Source organism: Rattus norvegicus, chromosome 1, assembly GCF_021556685.1.
Source record: "Rattus norvegicus strain SHRSP/BbbUtx chromosome 1, alternate assembly SHRSP_T2T, whole genome shotgun sequence".
In the NCBI taxonomy this organism is placed as follows: Eukaryota; Metazoa; Chordata; class Mammalia; order Rodentia; family Muridae; genus Rattus; species Rattus norvegicus.
The window spans coordinates 48556205-48567500 of NC_141534.1; the positions used below are offsets into that span (position 1 = coordinate 48556205).

General features: G+C 50.6%; 1 protein-coding gene across 14 annotated transcripts in view; it reads left to right on the forward strand.

Annotated features, from left to right (window-relative positions):
• Synj2 (synaptojanin 2) overlaps window positions 1-11296 on the forward strand; it is a 102077-nt gene that overhangs the window by 13905 nt on the left and 76876 nt on the right.

Here is an 11296-nt window from a genome sequence, read left to right on the forward strand (position 1 = left end):
TGACATCATTAAGCAAGCTATGAACGTGTACTGACTCAGCCCAGAGGCCATGCTATTCAAGGAGAGTGGTAACTGTAGTCACAGGGAGCCTTTGGGAAGCAAAGGTGGTGGTAACAGGCTATCCCAGGATTACGCTTTCCCTTTTGAGGAAAGAGCAAGAGTGTTTGCTGCTACCTCTGTAAATAGACAGGCCCGAGTGCAGCAGCTCTACGTGGAGAAAGGGGACAGAAGAGTCACAAACGTGTGCCCTGAAATAGTGTAGGTGAGGATGTGAATAATGCATGTGTGTCTGTGTCTTCAACTCACCTGGTCATGGCCCCAGTGTGCCTTCCGAGACCCTGCCTGTCACGTGTGGGTCTTCAAAGCATGTCCGGTGCAGAGGAACATGGGTATCTAATCATATTCCTACCTCCCGCCAACTTAATCATCAGAGAAGCCCAGAAAGGAACCGTGCCCTGCTTGGATTCTGGGCTTGAATTAGCAGACAGATAGATTGGCCTTGGGAGGGGGGGGTTGTCTGTCTTGCTCCTCAACCTTCTGGAGCTACAGTGCCTCTTCAGCAAACCACCACACGGTTGTCTCACCCTTAAAACTACTCCTTCAGCAGTGTGGACTCCTCCAAACTGGCCTTTCCATGGGGCTACTCTGCTTGGTCGACAGAAGTGGGCTGGAGGCTCCTATGGGTCCTTGTCACGCACTGCTCTGCGGGAGTTTGCTGGGAGCTGGCACTTCTGGGGCGGGGAGGGGGGCACTCCTTGTGATCACACACACCATTCCCTGGTCTTCTCCCATTCAGTCATCATCCTAGGGGAAGCCATTTTCAGAGCATGCTCTGCCTCCTCTGCTAGTCTCACATCCGTGACGTGACCTCGGCATGGCCAAAGCTGCCTTCTCACCTCACCCATATACCTGTTCTTCCCCCCTCAAAGTTCCGTTTCAATCACCCTATCCTCTGGCCCCCTTCTACCTTCTCCCCAATCAGTGGTCCCATAGCCTCCCAAGGTAAGCAGCCCTTATCCTGCCACCATCTCTCCCCTCCCTGCCTTGCCTGGATTCCTGCACACATTCATGGCTGCTGACACATGCAGACAACTGTCCTTGTCTGAAGTCCCCAACTGGGAACAAGTCCAGATCTCCTCATCTCTGCGCACACTCATGTTGCCCAATGTAGGTGGGGGTGAGGGGGACATGGACGCCACCCATGATTTTCAGCGCCATGGGGTGATTTGACTGTTTCTCATCTCAATCTTCTGAGCCCTCGACACCTCTCTCACCTAATCAATATGCTTCCTGCTTCACAGAGGAAAGAAAGCAATTAAGGGGGAAACTTACATCTGCTTGCCAATTCTGCCTGTGTGCCCAATGACTACCCCTTCCCCTTCTCTTGGGCTCTTGCTTCCACAGACTCAGCTTTCTTTCCTAAGCAGGCCAATTCCCACCCTTACGCCAAAGGCTTTTTGGGAAGCCCACCCTGACCCTGACCCGCAGTTCATTTCCCAGGTGCCCCTGTGAGTGGGTGTTTATGGCACTGTCTTGTCTGCGCATGCGCATGCCGTGCTTGCTTCCCTCCTCTCTGGAAGCTGACCAGTCAGGGTATGGCACTTGCCACTCCTCTGAAATCTTTCATCAGGGCCCCAGGGATGTCCACGCTGTGGAGTCTTCCACCCCGCTTATCTTCTAGGCGTTCACATCGGCTCCTCAAGCATTTTCCTTCCTTGGCCTCCAAACACTTCATTATCTTTCATTACTGTCTCACTCCGGCAGTGCCCAGCACGAAAGCTGGCACACAGCAGCACAGAGGACCTTGTGAACTGACCGGTGATCAGGGGCTGGCACCCTCCCTGATCTCAGGTTCTCTACACCTTGCCACTGTCTCGCGCAGCGCAAGGAGGCCTGTGTGGATCACAGCCTGTGGTGTCTCAGGGGTGAGTGGGTGTTTTGTGCAGGCCCGAGGTGGGAGGGGACTTACTCGAGGTGAGGAAGAACCCAGGAACCAGTTTGGCTGGTCTGTTCAGGAAGAAATGATGGGCAAACTGGAAGAGTGGGGCAGGGGCAGAGCGAGGCCTTTGGGGACCCAGAGCACCAGCAGCTGGTGGGGATCCACATTAAGTATCTATTGTGTGAAGAAGGGCTGACTGAAGGCTCCGTTCCCTGAGGGAGACTGTCTCTAAGTGGACTAGGTGGTCTAGTCACAGCATGTTGCCCGGAGGAACATCTAATGACCGTGTTGTACACATGGAAAGGGGGTGTTTGCCCGCTTCTTTCTTGTTCCTGTTGGGCACTACTGCTCTGTGAAAGGAGGCTTCAGCAGCACCTCAGGGCTGAGTTTCTTGTTCGGTCCCATTTTAGGATGGGTTTCTTTTCATTGTTGTTGTTTTTGTTTGTTTGTTTGTTTTTAATGTACACATTGCCTTCCCAGATTCCCCAACTCTGGCTAATCCTCCACTCTAGCTGTCTTGTAAGGAGTTGGTTAAACTCTCTTGATTTAGTCACTTCATCCAAACTGTTGTCTTTGAAGGGCTGGGCTGGAGTTAAAAGTAGGAGAGTGGTAGAGAGAGGGGGTCCCCTGTCCACAGCCTGTTCCAACTATGGCTGCAGGAGACTCTGTTTTCCTCCCGGTTTCTCTGGACTAAGATGTCAGCTGGTAGGAGGTTGAGGGTTTGCTTGCTTAGCTGATGCTTTTTGCTGTCCCTCTCCCCAGATCTCTTTGTGGCCCGGACCTTTGGTAAGGGGAGGGCAGTAGGGAGGAGAGGAATGTCTCTGCAGCTGACTGTCTGGCCGGTTGGTTTTTGTCTTGGCCCCAGCTTCTGTTTCAAAACAGATGTTTTGATTCCACCATGCCGTGCTTAGCAACCTTCGCGAAGCCTCTCTGTGCCCCAGGGAAACCGGGGAAGGAATAGTCACCACTGAACTCAGCATCCATGCATGAAGGAGACTTTGAACAGGGTCATGTGTCCTCTTGAGACCCTGAAACCCAAGAAAGCGGTGTCACATCATGCCGAGGAATGAGGTCTGAGTGGTCCTTCGGTCTTGGGCTGACTGCCCCATTCATTTGACCGCTTATTTTTCTAACGTGTGGGTAGGGCTTTGCTGGCAATTCCTTATGGGATGTAATTGCGGAAAATATTACAGAAAGAGTGGCTGCGGTTTGACTGTGGAGCTGGCTTGGCTGCCTGCTTCCTAGGAACGGGGCTCGACTGGGCTGGTTCTTCCTCAGATGAGAAAACCCAGTTTTTATCATAAGCCTTATGGGAAGACATAGACAACATCTCTCAAGTTACCAGGGAAACAGGACAAACGTCAACACGCAGATAAGTCATTTTAGAAAGAGCTGTTGACTCTAGCCCGTCCATGTGTGGTGAAGCATGAGCCCCTTTGCTGCTGTGTCCTCCTGTCCCTCTGTCCTGCCCCCTCTGGTGCCTCCATTCTCCACGTAAGTGACCCTTCTTTGGATCTTGTTCTTTAATGAGAATCGTTAGTCCAGAAAACCATGAGGGAAGTTCCACATCTTTTGAACCAAATGTGAAGCTTTAATGATATACTGGTCAGGATGGTGGGCTGAAAAGTCACATTTTGCTGAGGCTTATAAAGGCATGCCCTTAAGGCCACCATATGTCCCATCAGGTCCAATCAGGGACAAGCATATATGTCTATGTATATCCATTCAAGGTCAAGTGTGCATCCTGATGTGTTTCCTGCCCATGTGATCAAGCACATCCAGTGCAGATGGACTAAACAGACATAGGACAGACAGGGACTTATTCCTAACAGCCTTGACTGCAAACAGAACCCTTATCAGTTTTCCTTTGTGGTCTCCCATTAACTTGCAAGGTATATCGCTCTTGTTTCTGTTTTGGTCTTACAGAATGTCCTTCTCTGTCCAAACCAATCTAGTACCCTCACAGTCACTGCTTCTTGGGACCTCTGTTATCTGTGTTCCCTCTTAGAGGTGGTCACCTGTCCCTTTGTTCCCCAGCTGCCGCCGTCTTTGGCCCTGCTGGGTTGGGAACCCCTGAACCTTTATCACAGACCCCTACTTCAGCACCACCACCTTGTCTTTTCTTTACCAGGGCAGAGACCAGCCCTACTTGGTGCCCCTCTCTTCTCTGCCTCATCTTCTTGGTCCCACACTTGGCTGAGCCTGGTCCCTGATTAGCTCCCATCATTCATGTCCGTACTGTCTCTGAGGCTGGAAGTTTATTGAGATGCCACTTTGCCATTTGAGTGTCTCACTTTCTGCTCATAATACTGGAGCCAAGTCACCTCTTCAGTCAGGACCATGAGCTCCAGTCTCTCCTCCATCCTTCTTCTCTGTTTAGTACCTCCTTATCCATACCCCTCACTGATGCCCTGGCTCCTCATGGCACTGAGATTTGAAAACAACAGAAGAGAATTTCACCAACCAACCAATCCATCCATGCACACTGCCAGCACACTGTTGTGCCTGCATGCTGCCCCTGTAGCATGGCTCTCATCTCGCTCAGAGTAAAATCCCAGGTCTTTTATGGCCTATAAGACTCTGTGAGGTGTAGCCTAGTCTTTTCCTCTGTGAGTTTTCAGACCATTGACCCTCCTGGTTCTGTTCTAGCAGAAGTGGTTCTGCCTCGGGGCTTTTGTAGAGTCTCCTTGAGGCCTGTAGTGCTCCTCCTGCAGTTCTCCTCCTGCAGTACCCCTCCTGCAGTGCCCCTTCTGCAGTGCTCCTCCTGCAGTGCTCCTCCTGCAGTGCCCCTCCTGCAGTGCCCCTCCTGCAGTGCCCCTCCTACAGTGCCCCTCCTGCAGTGCTCCTCCTGCAGTGCCCCTCCTGCAGTGCCCCTTCTGCAGTGCCCCTCCTGCAGTGCCCCTCCTGCAGTGCCCCTCCTGCAGTGCCCCTCCTGCAGTGCTCCTCCTGCAGTGCCCCTCCTGCAGTGCCCCTCCTGCAGTGCTCCTCCTGCAGTGCTCCTCCTGCAGTGCCCCTCCTGCAGTGCCCCTCCTGCAGTGCCCCTCCTGCAGTGCCCCTCCTGCAGTGCCCCTCCTGCAGTGCTCCTCCATTCTCCTGGTCATTTTCCTCACTTCCATCAGATCTGTATTCAGATGCTACCTGGGTAGTGAGGTATCTCAGACCACATTAAGATTTCACTCCATGCCCACTCTTTGTTCCCCACTGTCTTAAACTCTCTGTCTGCCTCCATGTCACTTTATCCACACTGTGCTTATTCAGCGGGTCTGTCCATGTTGGCACTTGGTAGTCTCTGCCCTTCTGCTGTGCCTATGCGATGCCACACCTCCCAGGCTTTACCTCCCTCAGGTTGGCCCATGCTCATCCATTGATCACTCGGGCTCCTTCCTGGCCACCGACAAGTCCATGCCTTAGGTCCACTCTGGTATGAATTGTCTTTGTGTGGCTCACTGCCCTTTGGCTTCAGTCCCACCAGACATACCACATGGAACTCAGACATGGGTTCACTGAGGACTGGCACAAGGGGACAAGGGCTCAAGTAAATGTTACCCTCAACAGATTGGTTGGTTGTGGCCAGGTTGGGGAAACAGCGTTCCCATGTGGAGAAACCTATAGGACATTTGACAGAAGTGTGGAGAGCAGGACCATCTCATCTGTTTTCCAGGCATTAGGTGAAGAAAGGCAGACATTGTAATGGGCGGTCTGCAGACGTCTGCACTTACTCTGTGATGCTTAAAAATAAATGGAGGTCGGTGCCCAACACTTAACACTCACACTCACACTCACACTCACACTGTCCAGCTTCTCTCAGAAACTTTCAACTTTGCAGACACTGGCTGACATACTCACCTGTCGGTCACTGGCTGTAATTGTCAATCTGTCCCTACCTAGGGGACATATGGCCTCATTCGGTAGCTGCATTCATTCAATACCAATTTAGTACATTTGAAAAATGATCTGTAGGTTTGAGAGCAAAAGGCCTTTCTTTTTCCACCAACCCTTTTAGATAAATCAAGTCATTTGAAGGCAAGAAGGGTATGGGGTGATTTCCGGGCAAGGCACTGGGAGGTGAGGCTTCTCTTTTCAGGCATTTTGCAGCAAAGGCAGCTGGGGTGCTACACAGGAGGTGGGATGCATGGAGGGGGTGTGGAGGTGGGCACTGGGGAAAGATCGTGGAGACCTCTTCTCCGGGGGACGGGGTCCAGGTTTTAAAGGGATTGGCTCCCCAGGTAGGAAGGTTACCAAGTGTAGGGATTGAGCAGTGGCCTCTAAAAGACACATTGAAGTCCTAGGTTCCAAAACCTCAGACCGAGATCCATGTTAGTCACTGCTGTGGCACTGTACCGGAGAGAGAGCTGGCTTAAAGTGGGGGGACGATTTATTCTGGGCACATACCTTCAGAGGTTCCAGCCTGTTTTGAAATACAAAACATAAATTGTGGTATAATGCGGCTGGAGTAAGGGAGTATCCGGTGAGCTCCTGCCAAGATGTCCCCCCTGAGTAACTATCCCATGCTCGTGTGAGGACCTGGAAGAGCGGTTGAGGTAGAGAAAGGGGGTGGGGAGACAGAGAAAGACAGAAAGAGGGAAAGAGAGGAAGAGAGGCCAGCTAGGAACATGTGGAAACAGAGAGAGAAAGAAAATGAATGAAGAAGTGGGGTTGGGGCAGCCAGCAGTCCGATGCCTCACCTGGATAATGATGCAAGCTGTTGCTAGTTTGCTGTTGGGCAGAGCCCAGCGGAATTGTCTCTAAGCCTTTACAGCCCGTGGTGGCTTGACTATAGAGCTTTTATGCAGAACATTGAAGAGGAAGCCCATGGTGACGCCCAGCTGCTTAACTCATAGTATAACTGGCTGGGCAGAAATGAAGATATTTTACAGAGACACTTAGGCTCTCAATCCGACTATCAGGTGACTGAAACAGTGGGCCCCAAAGAAATGGGAATTTCATGCTGAGAGAAGAAAACAGTCGGAGGGGTGGTGCGATTATGGATGCAGGGGACTTGCTTCCCTGAAAGATATTTCACACAGTTCTAATAACTTGTCAGACCACCTTACAATAGGAGACAGAAGCCTAGACAATGCTATGTGGTGGTGGGCAGGACCACACCTTTGACCAGGGTCACTTAGATGTGCACAACCTTAGTTCTCTATTTAAACTTTAATTTCATTTCAGGACACCTACAACAATATTAAGATGGATATTTTGAGGGGGTATCACTAGATCCCTCTGTCCCTCTTCCCAATGTAACTATTAAAGAACCCCCTTTCTATTTTCCGTTGTTAATTTGGCTTTTTAAAAACTAGTTTATTGAGGATGGGTGACCAAACCTGACTTGAGGCACAGGTATTATTTCCAAGTTTGATAACCACAGCAGGACTTCATAGACGTAGGTAGATGAGGTTCTGTTTGCTGTGGGTCAAGCCCCTCATCCAGTGGAACTGCTGAAGTCATGTGACGTATTAGGACAGGAACGTATAAGGCAGTCCCGTGAGACAGAGAGTGACTGAAGCTTCAAGTCAAGAAACATCCAAGACTTACAGCACCAGTGCCGGGAGCTGGAAGAAATGAGACCTCCCGGCAAGACCCTGGACTCACCTTGACTAGGGGCTGTCCCCTCAGCGGTGCACAGAGACTGGTTTGTTGCTCCAAGCCTCCTAATTTGTTTATTCTGTGATGGGAAGCCAGTGTTTCACACATAGCGGCCCCATCCAGAGAGGCCAGACCCGTTTTGAGTCTTCGCAGCACTAAGTCGGTGATAAAGCTGGTTTGATTTAGGGAGTCAGTAATTCACGGGAACAGAACAGGAGGGCAAGGCAACCTGTTGAATTTTGTTAGTTTAATAAATATTTGCAAAAGGCTGATTCTGGTTTCGTTTGTCTAACTCACCTTCCCACCCTATGAAGCGTGGACTGGACCCTGTCACTTTGTCTAGCAGTTTCCTGTCATTCCTGTCATCGCTCAGTTTGTTCAGGTTTGTGTACGCAGCTGAATGAATGCACAAAAGCCTCTTTGTTTTACGGTGAGCCAAGTGTGAGCTGGATGACACTTGGGGTCTGTGTAGAAGGCTTTGTCAGGCTGCTGGAGTTGAAGTCCTTGTTGGTGTCAGGACTGCTTCATTGCATTCTCAGAGAGGAGCTGTTCTGTCTACTCCCTCGTCCTGGCCCTGGCTACACCTAGAACATGGAGGATAATGGACAAAGCCAGGGACATGTCCGGCAGGACCGGCCCCCACTTCTGATGAGGCTGGGTACCACATGATAATACCCACTCTTCACCAGTGAGCTTTCTGAGTGAAGGATGCTTCCCCTGCCCCCACCCTCCAACCTCCTCTCGCACCTTTCCTGAGTGTGTGGCAGAGGCAGAAAGAATATTCTCTGTGTACATTGTGTCCCTGGGAGGGCCCTGAAGAGATGTAACTGTTGCTGTCTGAAATGAAGGCATTCTAAAGAGAGGCTATACCTACCCTTTCACTACCACACTAGGGAAACAATAGGCCCAAGAAGCTGGAATTTCCCCAGGACTGTCCCATTCAGTGGAGTAAAAAGTTGAAGCCTGGTGCCATCCGGTGGAGCTTGTCTCTCAGAGATTTCACATAGTTCTGACAAGATGTCAGACCACCTGGCAGGATGAACCAGCACTGAGACAATCGCAGGTCATTGAAGGGTGGGACCGTACCTTGAGCAGGTCCCTACCCAGCTATGCAAACCCTTTTGCTCTCTGTTTACACTCATACCTCACACTGGATCCCTGCAATGAATTTGGGGACCATTAGACCTCTTTGTGTGTCTTTCCAGTGGTAGCCATATTGAATAGTTTTTACTATTACTTCTTTCTTGAATTGACCAGTTGAGGACAGGTGGCTGAGCCTAGTTCATTAGGGATGCCAGGGCCCAGATTCTGACCCTAAGAACTGGGGTAGCTGAGGGCCACATGCTAACCCTGAATCTGTACATGTGAGATAGCTCGTACCTTATTGGGAGTTGTTGTAAGCCAATGACCCTGTAGGGCTGATCAGATCAGACCGGGACCTAGATGTGGGGTGTGCCAGTGTCTGGGTAGCTCTTGAAAAATGGAGGAAGGGACCAGGAGAGGAGAAGAGGGTGATCTGGGAAGACAGCAACACAAGTTGTTATTGTTATTGTTGTTGTTGTTGTTGGTGGTGGTGGTGCTGCTGCTGCTGCTGCTGCTGCTTCCCCTCCTCCTCCTCCTCCTCCTCCTCCTCTTCCTCCTCCTCCTCCTCCTCCTCCTCCTCTTCCTCCTCCTCCCCTTCTAAAACGGGGAAGCTGAGACCTAAGAAAAGCCCCAAGACTGGCGCCACAAACTTCATGAAGGAGGCGTCCTGCAGAACCTTCATTTTAGTAGTGACTCCCACCGTGGGATGCCAGTCTTCAGCTTTTCGAAGTCACGTGTTTGTGTCACTTTAAACCACCATTCCCATCACGTGAGAGAGCTGTGCTGGAGGTCATACAGGACGGATGGGATTAAAGAGCCAAGCCTGGGTTCTGGTCGTCCTGATAAACTAGGCCATCTCTCCTCGTTGCAGCTATCACAGAGACAAGCCACAGTGAGAAACGGGAAGGGGATGCGCTCGAGGAGGGGTGTTCAGAGAGTTAAACATCTGTCATTTTTAAAGATAACGAGCAAGCAGGGGACAGTGAGATAAGCAGCAGTAATCCCTGGGGGAATAATTTGCTCAGCTGCTTCTGAGCACCTGCAGCCCTCCCTGGGCTGTCCTATTTTCTCCCCCGTCCCCATCACAAAGTCAGGTGGCTCATTTGACCCAGGACAGAGACTTGGGAGGAAACTTTTAAACAAGCATGCTTGACTCTGGAGAGAGCGAGTCATCATCCAACTCCAGAGCCGTCTCTTCTTCTTCTTCTTTATAGAGTAGAACCACATCATTTTTTAAAAAAAGAAGAAACTGACATGACCGCTCCATTGTTGGGGGAAGGTTTTAATTATCGATAAGAGATAGAACATCTGGAAGAGCCCAGAGCAGAGAGAGAGAAGTAGATTAGGCGTGGCCTAGTGGAGGGAAGCTGGAGAGGGGGGGGGGGGGGGATATGGAGAGTATCCAGAGAGCAAGAGGATAGAGATAGATAGATGAAGATAGAGATCGATGGATAGATGGATGGATGGACGGACAGACAGCGAACAGGAAGGATGAGCCGGACTGATCATGTGGATTATAAGGAAGGAGTGGATGAGGAAGGGAAGGGCCTAGACGTTTTGAGGTATATATCGGGTGCTGTGAAGGATCCTTGAAGTCCAGCATGAGCTTTGAGATGCTGGCAGGCCCCACAGGTCTGCAAGGGAAATGACTCCTTTTGGGGGACAGAAAAATCCATTTCACAAGTTCCTGGAGAATGCTGGCTTTTATCTAACCACCAGAAATCCTTCTAATAGTCCAGCGTGAGCTCACGTCTGGATATATGGATTGCCTGTGAGACCTAACAGGAGATAGATTCAATGCAGTCAAGTTGGGAAGAAAGCAAAGAGATGCAGCAACTCCCAAGCCCACGAGCCTCAGATTTAAACAGAGGGCAAGAAGCTCGCACAGCTATGCAGTCTTGGTCAGGGTGTGGTCCAACCCAGTACTAAGCCATCATAACGTGGCCTGGCCTGGCCGGTCAGTTTTCAAAACTGATATTTCTTCTTGAGAGGTAAATTCCTTCTCTGGCTGAACCAGGCTCGACCCTTTCCTTCCTTCCAAAGCATGAGATTCCTCATGTCTTAGGGTTTCTGTTAGCTGTGAAGAGACGCCATGATCACAGGCAATTCTTATAAAAAAAACCATTTAATCGAATTGAGGATGGCTTACAGTTCAGAAGTTTGGTCCGTCATCATTACAGCAGGAAGCATGGCAGCACACAGGCAGACATGGTGCTGGAGAAGGAGCAGAGAGAGTTTTACATCTTGATCTGCAGGCAGCAGGAAAAGACTGTGAGCCACTAGGCCTTGAGCCTCTGAGACCCACCTCAAAGCTCATCTCAGGGACACACTTCCTCCAACAAAGCCACACCTACTCCATCGAGGCCACACCTCCTAATAGTGCCACTCCCTATAAGCCTTTGGGGGTTGTTTTCTTTCAAACCGTCACACCTGGGGACATTCCAATCCCTTGGGACTCATTACTTCAATAGTCTGGCAGTCAAAGGGAAGGGCAGCTTTCTCTCCAGAGTACCTTCGTTCTTGCTAAAACAGTATGATACCACTCCGCCTGACTGCCAGGGTTGAGTCAGGTGTTGTGTAGGTGGTTTCCCAGTCCCCTTCTAAAGGGCTGAGACACTAATTTTACAAATACCTTACTTGCTACAAGAAGACCCCCAAATGCCACAGAGTCTACTTAGCTGTAGG